We start from the raw sequence: 13,504 nt of genomic DNA, 5'->3' as shown, positions 1-13,504 counted from the left end.
GGCAAGTGTTTTGGGAGCAGCTGAATGAGTGTGTTAGTGGTTTTGATGCACGAGACCGGGTTATAGTGATGGGTGATTTGAATGCAAAGGTGAGTAATGTGGCAGTTGAGGGAATAATTGGTATACATGGGGTGTTCAGTGTTGTAAATGGAAATGGTGAAGAGCTTGTAGATTTATGTGCTGAAAAAGGACTGATGATTGGGAATACCTGGTTTAAAAAGCGCGATATACATAAGTATACTTATGTAAGTAGGAGAGATGGCCAGAGAGCATTATTGGATTACGTGTTAATTGACAGGCGCGCGAACGAGAGACTTTTGGATGTTAATGTGGTGAGAGGTGCAACTGGAGGGATGTCTGATCATTATCTTGTGGAGGCTAAGGTGAAGATTTGTATGTGTTTTCGGAAAAGAAGAGTGAATGTTGGGGTGAAGAGGGTGGTGAGAGTAAGTGAGCTTGGGAAGGAGACCTGTGTGAGGAAGTACCAGTAGAGACTGAGTACAGAATGGAAAAAGGTGAGAGCAATGGAAGTAAGGGGAGTGGGGGAGGAATGGGATGTATTTAGGGAATCAGTGATGGATTGCGCAAAAGATGCTTGTGGCATGAGAAGAGTGGGAGGTGGGTTGATTAGAAAGGGTAGTGAGTGGTGGGATAAAGAAGTAAGAGTATTAGTGAAAAAGAAGAGAGAGGCATTTGGACGATTTTTGCAGGGAAAAAATGCAATTGAGTGGGAGATGTATAAAAGAAAGAGACAGGAGGTCAAGAGAAAGGTGCAAGAGGTGAAAAAAAGGGCAAATGAGAGTTGGGGTGAGAGAGTATCATTAAATTTTAGGGAGAATAAAAAGATGTTCTGGAAGGAGGTAAATAAAGTGCGTAAGACAAGGGAGCAAATGGGAACTTCAGTGAAGGGCGCAAATGGGGAGGTGATAACAAGTAGTGGTGATGTGAGAAGGAGATGGAGTGAGTATTTTGAAGGTTTGTTGAATGTGTTTGATGATAGAGTGGCAGATATAGGGTGTTTTGGTCGAGGTGGTGTGCAAAGTGAGAGGGTTAGGGAAAATGATTTGTTAAACAGAGAAGAGGTAGTGAAAGCTTTGCGGAAGATGAAAGCCGGCAAGGCAGCAGGTTTGGATGGTATTGCAGTGGAATTTATTAAAAAAGGGGGTGACTGTATTGTTGACTGGTTGGTAAGGTTATTTAATGTATGTATGACTCATGGTGAGGTGCCTGAGGATTGGCGGAATGCGTGCATAGTGCCATTGTACAAAGGCAAAGGGGATAAGAGTGAGTGCTCAAATTACAGAGGTATAAGTTTGTTGAGTATTCCTGGTAAATTATATGGGAGGGTATTGATTGAGAGGGTGAAGGCATGTACAGAGCATCAGATTGGGGAAGAGCAGTGTGGTTTCAGAAGTGGTAGAGGATGTGTGGATCAGGTGTTTGCTTTGAAGAATGTATGTGAGAAATACTTAGAAAAGCAAATGGATTTGTATGTAGCATTTATGGATCTGGAGAAGGCATATGATAGAGTTGATAGAGATGCTCTGTGGAAGGTATTAAGAATATATGGTGTAGGAGGAAAGTTGTTAGAAGCAGTGAAAAGTTTTTATCGAGGATGTAAGGCATGTGTACGTGTAGGAAGAGAGGAAAGTGATTGGTTCTCAGTGAATGTAGGTTTGCGGCAGGGGTGTGTGATGTCTCCATGGTTGTTTAATTTGTTTATGGATGGGGTTGTTAGGGAGGTAAATGCAAGAGTTTTGGAAAGAGGGGCAAGTATGAAGTCTGTTGGGGATGAGAGAGCTTGGGAAGTGAGTCAGTTGTTGTTCGCTGATGATACAGCGCTGGTGGCTGATTCATGTGAGAAACTGCAGAAGCTGGTGACTGAGTTTGGTAAAGTGTGTGGAAGAAGAAAGTTAAGAGTAAATGTGAATAAGAGCAAGGTTATTAGGTACAGTAGGGTTGAGGGTCAAGTCAATTGGGAGGTGAGTTTGAATGGAGAAAAACTGGAGGAAGTGAAGTGTTTTAGATATCTGGGAGTGGATCTGGCAGCGGATGGAAACATGGAAGCGGAAGTGGATCATAGGGTGGGGGAGGGGGCGAAAATTCTGGGGGCCTTGAAGAATGTGTGGAAGTCCAGAACATTATCTCGGAAAGCAAAAATGGGTATGTTTCAAGGAAGAATGGTTCCAACAATGTTGTATGGTTGCGAGGCGTGGGCTATGGATAGAGTTGTGCGCAGGAGGATGGATGTGCTGGAAATGAGATGTTTGAGGACAATGGGTGGTGTGAGGTGGTTTGATCGAGTGAGTAACGTAAGGGTAAGAGAGATGTGTGGAAATAAAAAGAGCGTGGTTGAGAAAGCAGAAGAGGGCGTTTTGAAGTGGTTTGGGCACATGGAGAGAATGAGTGAGGAAAGATTGACCAAGAGGATATATGTGTCGGAGGTGGAGGGAACGAGGAGAAGAGGGAGACCAAATTGGAGGTGGAAAGATGGAGTGAAAAAGATTTTGTGTGATCGGGGCCTGAACATGCAGGAGAGTGAAAGGAGGGCAAGGAATAGAGTGAATTGGAGCGATGTGGTATACCGGGGTTGACGTGCTGTCAGTGGATTGAATCAAGGCATGTGAAGCGTCTGGGGTAAACCATGGAAAGCTGTGTAGGTACGTATATTTGCGTGTGTGGACGTATGTATATACATGTGTATGGGGGGGGGGGCCATTTCTTTCATCTGTTTCCTTGCGCTACCTCGCAAACACGGGAGACAGCGACAAAGTATAATAATAATATAATATAATGTTTGTGTGTATATATATATGTATATATATATATATATATATATATATATATATATATATATATATATATATATATATATATATATATATATATATATATATATATATATATATATATATATATATATATATATATATATATATGTATATATATATATATATGTATATTTTTTTTTTTTTTTTTGCTTTGTCGCTGTCTCCCGCGTTTGCGAGGTAGCGCAAGGAAACAGACGAAAGAAATGGCCCAACCCACCCCCATACACATGTATATACATACGTCCACACACGCAAATATACATACCTACACAGCTTTACATGGTTTACCCCAGACGCTTCACATGCCCTGATTCAATCCACTGACAGCACGTCAACCCCGGTATACCACATCGCTCCAATTCACTCTATTCCTTGCCCTCGTTTCACCCTCCTGCATGTTCAGGCCCCGATCACACAAAATCTTTTTCACTCCATCTTTCCACCTCCAATTTGGTCTCCCTCTTCTCCTCGTTCCCTCCACCTCCGACACATATATCCTCTTGGTCAATCTTTCCTCACTCATTCTCTCCATGTGCCCAGACCATTTCAAAACACACTATTCTGCTCTCTCAACCACGCTCTTTTTATTTCCACACATCTCTCTTACCCTTACGTTACTTACTCGATCAAACCACCTCACACCACATATTGTCCTCAAACATCTCATTTCCAGCACATCCATCCTCCTGCGCACCACTCTATCCATAGCCCACGCCTCGCAACCATACAACATTGTTGGAACCACTATTCCTTCAAACATATCCATTTTTGCTTTCCGAGATAATGTTTTCGACTTCCACACATTCTTCAAGGCTCCCAGAATTTTCGCCCCCTTCCCCATCCTATGATCCACTTCCGCTTCCATGGTTCCATCCGCTGCCAGATCCACTCCCAGATATCTAAAACACTTCACTTCCTCCAGTTTTTCTCCATTCAAACTCACCTCCCAATTGACTTGACCCTCAGCCCTACTGTACCTAATAACCTTGCTCTTATTCACATTTACTCTTAACTTTCTTCTTTCACACACTTTACCAAACTCAGTCACCAGCTTCTGCAGTTTCTCACATGAATCAGCCACCAGCGCTGTATCATCAGCGAACAACAACTGACTCACTTCCCAAGCTCTCTCATCCCCAACAGACTTCATACTTGCCCCTCTTTCCAAAACTCTTGCATTCACCTCCCTAACAACCCCATCCATAAACAAATTAAACAACCTTGGAGACATCACACACCCCTGCCGCAAAGCTACATTCACTGAGAACCAATCACTTTCCTCTCTTCCTACACGTACACATGCCTTACATCCTCACTGCTTCTAACAACTTGCCTCCCACACCATATATTCTTAATACCTTTCACAGAGCATCTCTATCAACTCTATCATATGCCTTCTCCAGATCCATAAATGCTACATACAAATCCATTTGCTTTACCCTCTCAATCAATACCCTCCCATATAATTTACCAGTAATACTCAACAAACTTATACCTCTGTAATTTGAGCACTCACTCTTATCCCCTTTGCCTTTGTACAATGGCACTATGCACGTATTCCGCCAATCCTCAGGCACCTCACCATGAGTCATACATACATTAAATAACCTTACCAACCAGTCAACAATACAGTCACCCCCCTTTTTTAATAAATTCCACTGCAATACCATCCAAACCTGCTGCCTTGCCGGCTTTGTGGAAGATGGGAGGGTATTGATTGAGAGGGTGAAGGCATGTACAGAGCATCAGATTGGGGAAGAGCAGTGTGGTTTCAGAAGTGGTAGAGGATGTGTGGATCAGGTGTTTGCTTTGAAGAATTTATGTGAGAAATACTTAGAAAAGGAAATGGATATATATATATATATATATATATATATATATATATATATATATATATATATATATATATATATATATATATATATATATATATATATATATATATATATATATTTATATATATGTATACGTTGAGATGTATAGGTAAGTATATGCGCGTGTGTGGACGTGAAAGCATATACATGTGTATATTGCTGACTCTGTTGTTGATTGGTTGGTAAGGATATTTAATATATTTGTGCCTCATGGTGAAGTGCCTGAGGATTAGCAGAATGCTTGGATAGTGCCATTGCACAAAGGCAAAGGGTATAAAGGTGAGTTTTCAAGTTAAAAAGGTATACGTTTTTTATTATTTCCTTTGAAAGTGTATGGGAGGGTATTGATTAAGAGAGTGAAGGAATGTACAGAGCATCAGATTGGGTAAGAACAGTGTGGTTTTGAAGTGGTAGAGGATGTGTCGATCAGGTGTTTGCTTTGAAGAATGCATGTGAGAAATTCTTAGAAAAACAAATGGATTTGTATATGGCATTCATGGATCAGGAAAGGCATAATAGACTCTATAGAGATGCTCTGTGGAAGGTATTAAGAATATGTGGTGTGGGAGGCAAGTTGCTAGAAGCAATGAAAAGTTTTTATCGGGGATGTAAGGCATGTATGCGAGTAGAAAGAGAGGAAAGTGATTGCATCTCAGTGAATGTCAGTTTGCGGAAGGAGTGCATGATGTTAGGGAGGTGAATGCAAGAGTTTTGGAAAGAGGGGCAAGTATGCAGTCTGTTGTGGATGAGAGAGCTTGGGAAATGAGTCAATTGCTGTTCGCTGATGATGCACCCCTGGTGGCTGATTCGTGTGAGAAACTGCAGAATCTGGTGACTTCGTAAAGAGTGTGAAAGAAGAAAGATGAAAGTAAATGTGAATAACAGCATGGTTATTAGGTACAGTAGGGCTGCGGGACAAGTCAATTGGGAGGTAAGTGTGAATGGAGAAAAACTGTAGGAAGTGTTTTAGATATCTGGGAGTGGGTTTGGCAGCGGATGAAAGCATGGAAGTGGAAGTGAATCATAGGGTGGGGTAGGGGGCGAAAGTTCTGAGAGCGTTGAAAAATTTGTGGAAGCTGAGAACATTATCTCGGAGAGCAAATGGGTATGTTTGAAGAAATAGTCGTTTCAACAATATTATATGGTTGCGAGGCATGGGCTATAGATAGTGTTGTGCGGAGAAGGGTGGATGTGTTGGAAATGAGATGTTTTAGGACAATATGTGGTATGAGGTGGTTTGACCGAGTAAGAAATGAAGGAGTAAAAAAGAGCAAAAAAGTGTGTGATTGAGAGAGCAGAAGAGGTCGTTTTGAAAAGGTTTGTTCACACAGAGAAAATGAGTGAGGAAAGATTGACAAAGAGGATATATATGTCAGAGGTGGAGGGAACAAGGAGAAGTGCGAGACCAAATTGGAGATCGAAGGATGGAGTGAAGGTGATTTTGAGCGACTGGGGCCTGAACGTAGAGGAGGGTGAAAGGCGTGCACGGAAGAGAGTGAATTGGAACGATATGGTGTAACGGGGCATATGAAGCGTCTGGTGTAAACCATGGAACGTTTTGTTGGGCCAGGATGTGGGAAGGGAGCTGTGGTTTCGGTGCATTATACATGACAGCTAGAGACTGAGTGAGAACGAATGTGGCCTTTCTTGTCTTTTCTTGGCGCGCGATGTCTCCATGGTTGCATGATTTGTTTATCTGCCAATCTATCATCAAACACATTCAACAAACATTAAAAATACTCAATCCATCTCCTTCTCACTTAACCACTACTTGTCATTACCTCCCCATTAATCTCTTTCTCCGATGTTCCATCTTACGCACTTTATTTACCTCCTTCCAAAACATCTTTTTATTCTCTCCAAATTTTAATGATACGCTCTCACCCTAACTCTCAATTGCCCTCTTTTTTTGCTTCTTGCACATTTCTCTTGATCTGCCTCCTTCTTTTATACAGCTCCCAGTTATTCGCACTGCTCCCCTGCAAAAATAGTCCAAACGCCTCTCTCTTCTCTTTCACTAACAATCTTACTTCTTCATCCAAGCACTCACTACCCTTTCTAATATGCCCATCTCCCACCTTTCTCATGCCACAAGAACCTTTTGCTGAAACCATTACTGCTTCCCTAAATACATCCCATTCCTCCCCCATTCCTCACCCAATCACGTTGCGCCTTTCACTCTCACCTTTTTCCATTCTGCACTCAATCTCTCTTGGTAATTCTTTACCCAGGCTCCTTTCCAAGCTCACTTACTCTCAAAACTCTCTTCACCCCAACATTCTCTCTTCTTTTCTAAAGACTTCTTCAATTCTTCACTTTAGCCTCCACTAGATAATGATCAGACATCCCTCTAGGTGCACCTCTCAGCACAAGAACATCCAAAAGTCTCTCTCTCACGCTCCTATCAATTCACACGTAATCCATTAATACTCCCTGACCATGTCTCCTACTTACATACGTATATATATATATATATATATATATATATATATATATATATATATATATATATATATATATATATATATATATATATATATATATATATATATATACATATATATATTATTTTTTATTTTGCTTTGTCGCTGTCTCCCGCGTTTGCGAAGTAGCGCAAGGAAACAACCCAACCCACCCCCATACACATGTATATACATACACGTCCACACACGCAAATATACATACCCATACATCTCAATGTACACATGCATATACACACAGAGACACATACATATATACACAAGCATACAATTCACACTGTCTGCCTTTATTCATTTCCATCGTCACCTCGCCACACATGGAATAACATCCCCCTCCCCCCTCATGTGTACGAGGTAGCGCTAGGAAAAGACAACAAAGGCACCATTCGTTCACACTCAGTCTCTAGCTGTCATGCAATAATGCCCGAAACCACAGCTCCCTTTCCACATCCAGGCCCCACACTACTTTCCATGGTTTATCCCAGACGCTTCACATGCCCTGATTGAATCCATTGACAGCACGTCGACCCCGGTATACAACATCGATCCAATTCACTCTATCCCTTGCCCGCCTTTCACCCTCCTGCATGTTCAGGCCCCGATCACTCAAAATCTTTTTCACTCCATCTTTCCACCTCCAATCTGGTCTCCCACTTCTCCTCGTTCCCTCCACTTCCGACACATATATCCTCTTGGTCAATCTTTCCTCATTCATTCCCTCCATGTGCCCAAACCATTTCAAACACCCACTTCTGCTCTTTCAACTACGCTCTTTTTATTTCCACACATCTCTCTTACCCTTACATTACTAACTCGATCAAACCACCTCACACCACATATTGTCCGCAAACATCTCATTTCTAGCACATCCACCCTCCTGCGCAAAACTCTATCCATAGCCGACACCTCGCAACCATACAACATTGTTGGAACGACTATTCCTTCAAACATAGCCATTTTTGCTTTCGGAGATAATGTTCTCGACTTCCACACATTCTTCAAGGCTCACAGGATTTTCGCCCCCTTCCCCACCCTATGATTCACTTCCGCTTCCATGGTTCCATCTGCTGCCAGATCCACTCCCAGATATCTAAAACACTTTACTTCCTCCAGTTTTTCTCCATTCAAACTTACCTCCCAATTGACTTGACCCTCAACCCTACTGTGCCTGATAACCTTGCTCTTATCCACATTTACTCTTAATTTCTTCTTTCTCACACTTTACCAAACTCGGTCACCAGCTTCTGCAGTTTCTCACATGAATCAGCCACCAGCGCTGTATCATCAACGAACAACAAATGGCTCACTTCCCAAGTTCTCTCATCCCCAAATATATATATATATATATATATATATATATATATATATATATATATATATATATATATATATATATATATATATATATATATATATATATATATATATATATATATATATATATATATATACAGAGGTATAAGTTTGTTGAGTATTCCTGGTGAATTATATGGGAGGATATTGATTGAGAGGGTGAAGGCATGTACAGAGCATCAGATTTGGGAAGAGCAGTGTGGTTTCAGAAGTGGTAGAGGATGTGTGGATCAGGTGTTTGCTTTGAAGAATGTATGTGAGAAATACTTAGAAAAGCAAATGGATTTGTATGTAGCATTTATGGATCTGGAGAAGGCATATGATAGAGTTGATAGAGATGCTCTGTGGAAGGTATTAAGAATATATGGTGTGGGAGGCAAGTTGTTAGAAGCAGTGAGGATGTAAGGCATGTGTACGTGTAGGAAGAGAGGAAAGTGATTGGTTCTCAGTGAATGTAGGTTTGCGGCAGGGGTGTGTGATGTCTCCATGGTTGTTTAATTTGTTTATGGATGGGGTTGTTAGGGAGGAGAATGCAAGAGTTTTGGAAAGAGGGGCAAGTATGAAGTCTGTTGGGGATGAGAGAGCTTGGGAAGTGAGTCAGTTGTTGTTCGCTGATGATACAGCGCTGGTGGCTGATTCATGTGAGAAACTGCAGAAGCTGGTGGCTGAGTTTGGTAAAGTGTGTGAAAGAAGAAAGTTAAGAGTAAATGTGAATAAGAGCAAGGTTATTAGGTACAGTAGGGTTGAGGGTCAAGTCAATTGGGAGGTGAGTTCGAATGGAGAAAAACTGGAGGAAGTGAAGTGTTTTAGATATCTGGAAGTGGATCTGGCAGCGGATGGAACCATGGAAGCGGAAGTGGATCATAGGGTGGGGGAGGGGGCGAGAATTCTGGGAGCCTTGAAGAATGTGTGGAAGTCGAGAACATTATCTCGGAAAGCAAAAATGGGTATGTTTGAAGGAATAGTGGTTCCAACAATGTTGTATGGTTGCGAGGCGTGGGCTATGGATAGAGTTGTGCGCAGGAGGATGGATGTGCTGGAAATGAGATGTTTGAGGACAATGTGTGGTGTGAGGTGGTTTGATCGAGTGAGTAACGTAAGGGTAAGAGAGATGTGTGGAAATAAAAAGAGCGTGGTTGAGAGAGCAGAAGAGGGTGTTTTGAAGTGGTCTGGGCACCTGGAGAGAATGAATGAAGAAAGATTGACCAAGAGGATATATGTGTCGGAGGTGGAGGGAACGAGGAGAAGAGGGAGACCAAATTGGAGGTGGAAAGATGGAGTGAAAAAAATTTTGTGTGATCGGGGCCTGAACATGCAGGAGGGTGAAAGGAGGGCAAGGAATAGAGTGAATTGGAGCGATGTGGTATACCGGGGTTGACGTGCTGTCAGTGGATTGAATCAAGGCATGTGAAGCGTCTGGGGTAAACCATGGAAAGCTGTATAGATATGTATATTTGCGTGTGTGGACGTATATATATTCATGTGTATGGGGGTGGGTTGGGCCACTTCTTTCGTCTGTTTCCTTGCGCTGCCTCGCAAACGCGGGAGACAGCGACAAAGCAAAAAAAAAAAAAAAAAATATATATATATATATATATATATATATATATATATATATATATATATATATATATATATATATATATATATATATATATATATATATTTATATTTATATTTATATTTATTTTGCTTTGTCGCTGTTTCCCGCGTTTTCGAGGTAGCGCAAGGAAACAGACGAAAGAAATGGCCCAACCCACCCCCATACACAATTTATATACATACACGTCCACACACGCAAATATACATACCTATACATCTCAATGTACATATATATATACACACACAGACACATACATATATACCCATGCACACAATTCACACTGTCAGCCTTTATTCATTCCCATCGCCACCTCGCCACACATGGAATACTCTCCCCCTCCCCCTTCATGTGTGCGAGGCAACGCTAGGAAAAGACAACAAAAGCCCCATTCGTTTACACTCAGTCTCCAGCTGTCATGCAATAATGCCCGAAACCACAGCTCTTTTTCCACATCCAGGCCACACAGAACTTTACATGGGTTACCCCAGACGCTTCACATGCCCTTGATTCAATCCACTGACAGCACGTCAACCCCGGTATACCATATCGATCCAATTCACTCTATTCCTTGCCCGCCTTTCACCCTCCTGCATGTTCAGGCCCCGATCACTCAAAATCTTTTTCACTCCATCTTTCCACCTCCAATTTGGTCTCCCACTTCTCCTCTTTCCCTCCACCTCCGACACATATATCCTCTTGGTCAATCTTTCCTCATTCATTCTCTCCATGTGCCCAAACCATTTCAAAACACACTCTTCTGCTCTCTCAACCACGCTCTTTTTATTTCCACACATCTCTCTTACCCTTACATTACTTACTCGATCAAACCACCTTACACCACACATTGTCCCTAAACATCTCATTTCCAGCACATCCACCCTCCTGCGCACAACTCTATCCATAGCCCACGCCTCGCAACCATACAACATTGTTGGAACCACTATTCCTTCAAACATACCCATTTTTGCTTTCCGAGATAATGTTCTGGACTTCCAAACGTTCTTCAAGGCTCCCAGGATTTTCGCCCTCTCCCCTACCCTATGATTCACTTCCGCTTCCATGGTTCCATCCGCTGCCAGACCCACTCCCAGATATCTAAAACACTTTACTTCCTCCAGTTTTCTCCATTCGATCTTACCTCCCAAGTTACTTGACCCTCAACCCTACTGTACCTAATAACCTTGCTGTTATTCACATTTACTCTTAACTTTCTTCTTTTACACACTTTACCAAACTCAGTCGCCAGCTTCTGCAGTTTCTCACATGAATCAACCACCAGCGCTGTATCATCAGCGAACAACAACTGACTCACTTCCCAAGCTCTCTCATCCACAACAGACTTCATACTTGCCCCTCTTTCCAAAACTTTTGCATTCACCTCCCTAACAGCCCCATCCATAAACAAATTAAACAACCATGGAGACATCACACACCCCTGCCGCAAACCTACATTCACTGAGAACCAATCACTTTCCTCTCTTCCTAAACGTACACATGCCTTACATTTTCGATAAAAACTTTTCACTGCTTCTAACAACTTGCCTCCCACACCATATATTCTTAATACCTTCCACAGAGCATCTCTATCAACTCTATCATATGGCTTCTCCAGATCCATAAATGCTGCATACATATATACATACATATATATATATATATATATATATATATATATATATATATATATATATATATATATATATATATATATATATATATATATATATATGTACATCACAAAAATCTACAAGCTCTTCACCATTTCCATTTACTTCACTGAACACCCTATGTACACCAACTGCCATATTATTCACCTTTGAGTTCAAATCACCCATCACTATAACCCGGTCTCTTGCATCAAAGCTGCACACGCACATATACATACCTATACATTTCAACGTATACATAGATAGACATACACATACTTATACAGTACATATATACACATGTACATAATTCATATTTGCTGCCTTTATTCCATCCTGTCGCCACCCCGCCACACATGGAATGACAGTCCCTTCCCCTCTTGCACGCGAGTTAGCGCTAGGAAAAGACAACAAAGGCCACTTCACACTAAGTCTGTAGCTGTCATGTATAATGCACCGAAACCACAGCTCCCTTTCCATATCCAGGCCCCACAAAACGTTCCCTGGTTGACCCCAGATGCTTTACCTTCCCTGGTTCAATCCATTGACAGTACTTCGACCCCGGTATACCATATCGTTCCAAGTCACACTATTCCTTGCACGCCTTCCACCCTCCTGCATGTTCAGGCCCAGATCGCTCAAAATCTTTTTCACTCCATCTTTCCACCTCCAGTTTGGTCTCCCACCTCTTGTTCCCTACACCTCTGACACATATATCCTTGCTGTCAATCCTTCCTCACTCATTCTCTCCAAGTAACCAAATCATTTTCAAACACCCTCTTTTGCTCTCTCAACCACCCTTTTTTTACAACCACACATCTCTCTTACCCTTCCATTATTTACCCGATCAAACCACCTCACATCACATATTGTCTTCAAACATCTCATTTCCAACACATCCACCCTCCTGCGCACAACTCTATCCATAGCCCACGCCTCGCAACCATATAACATTGTTGGAACCACTATTCCTTCAAACATAACCATTTTTGCTTTCCGAGATAATGTTCTCTCCTTCCACACATTTTTCAACGCCTACAAAACTTTTGCCCCCTCCCCTATCCTGTGACTCACATCCGCTTCCATGGTTCCATCCGTTGCCAAATCCACTCCCAGATATCTAAAACACTTCACTTCCTCCAGTTTTTCTCCATTCAAACTTACTTTCCAATTGATTTGTCCCTCAACCCTACTGTATCTAATAACCTTGCTCTTATTCACATTTACTCTCACTTTTCATCTTTCACACACTTTACGAAACTCAGTCACCAGCTTCTGCAATTTATCACCTGAATCAGCTACCAGCGCTGTATTATCAGCGAACAACAACTGACTCACTTCCTAAGCTCTCTCATCCACATCAGACTTCATACTTGCCCCTCTCTCAAAAACTCTTGCATTCACTTCCCAAACAACCCCATCCATAAACAAATTGAATAACCATGGAGACATCACACACACCTGCCGCAAACCGATATTCACTGAGAACCAATCACACACCTCTCTTCCTACTCGTAGGCATGCCTTACTTTCTCTGTAATAACTTTTCACTGCTTCTAACAACTTACCTACCACACCATATATTCATAATACCTTCCACAAAGCATCTCTATCAACTCTATCATATGTCTTTTCCAGGTCCATAAATGCTACATACAAATCCATTTGTTTCTTTAAGTACTTCTCACATACATTTTTCAAAGCAAACACCTAATCC

Source organism: Panulirus ornatus, chromosome 2 (assembly GCF_036320965.1).
Source record: "Panulirus ornatus isolate Po-2019 chromosome 2, ASM3632096v1, whole genome shotgun sequence".
In the NCBI taxonomy this organism is placed as follows: Eukaryota; Metazoa; Arthropoda; class Malacostraca; order Decapoda; family Palinuridae; genus Panulirus; species Panulirus ornatus.
Note: the sequence above shows the minus strand (reverse complement) of the source record.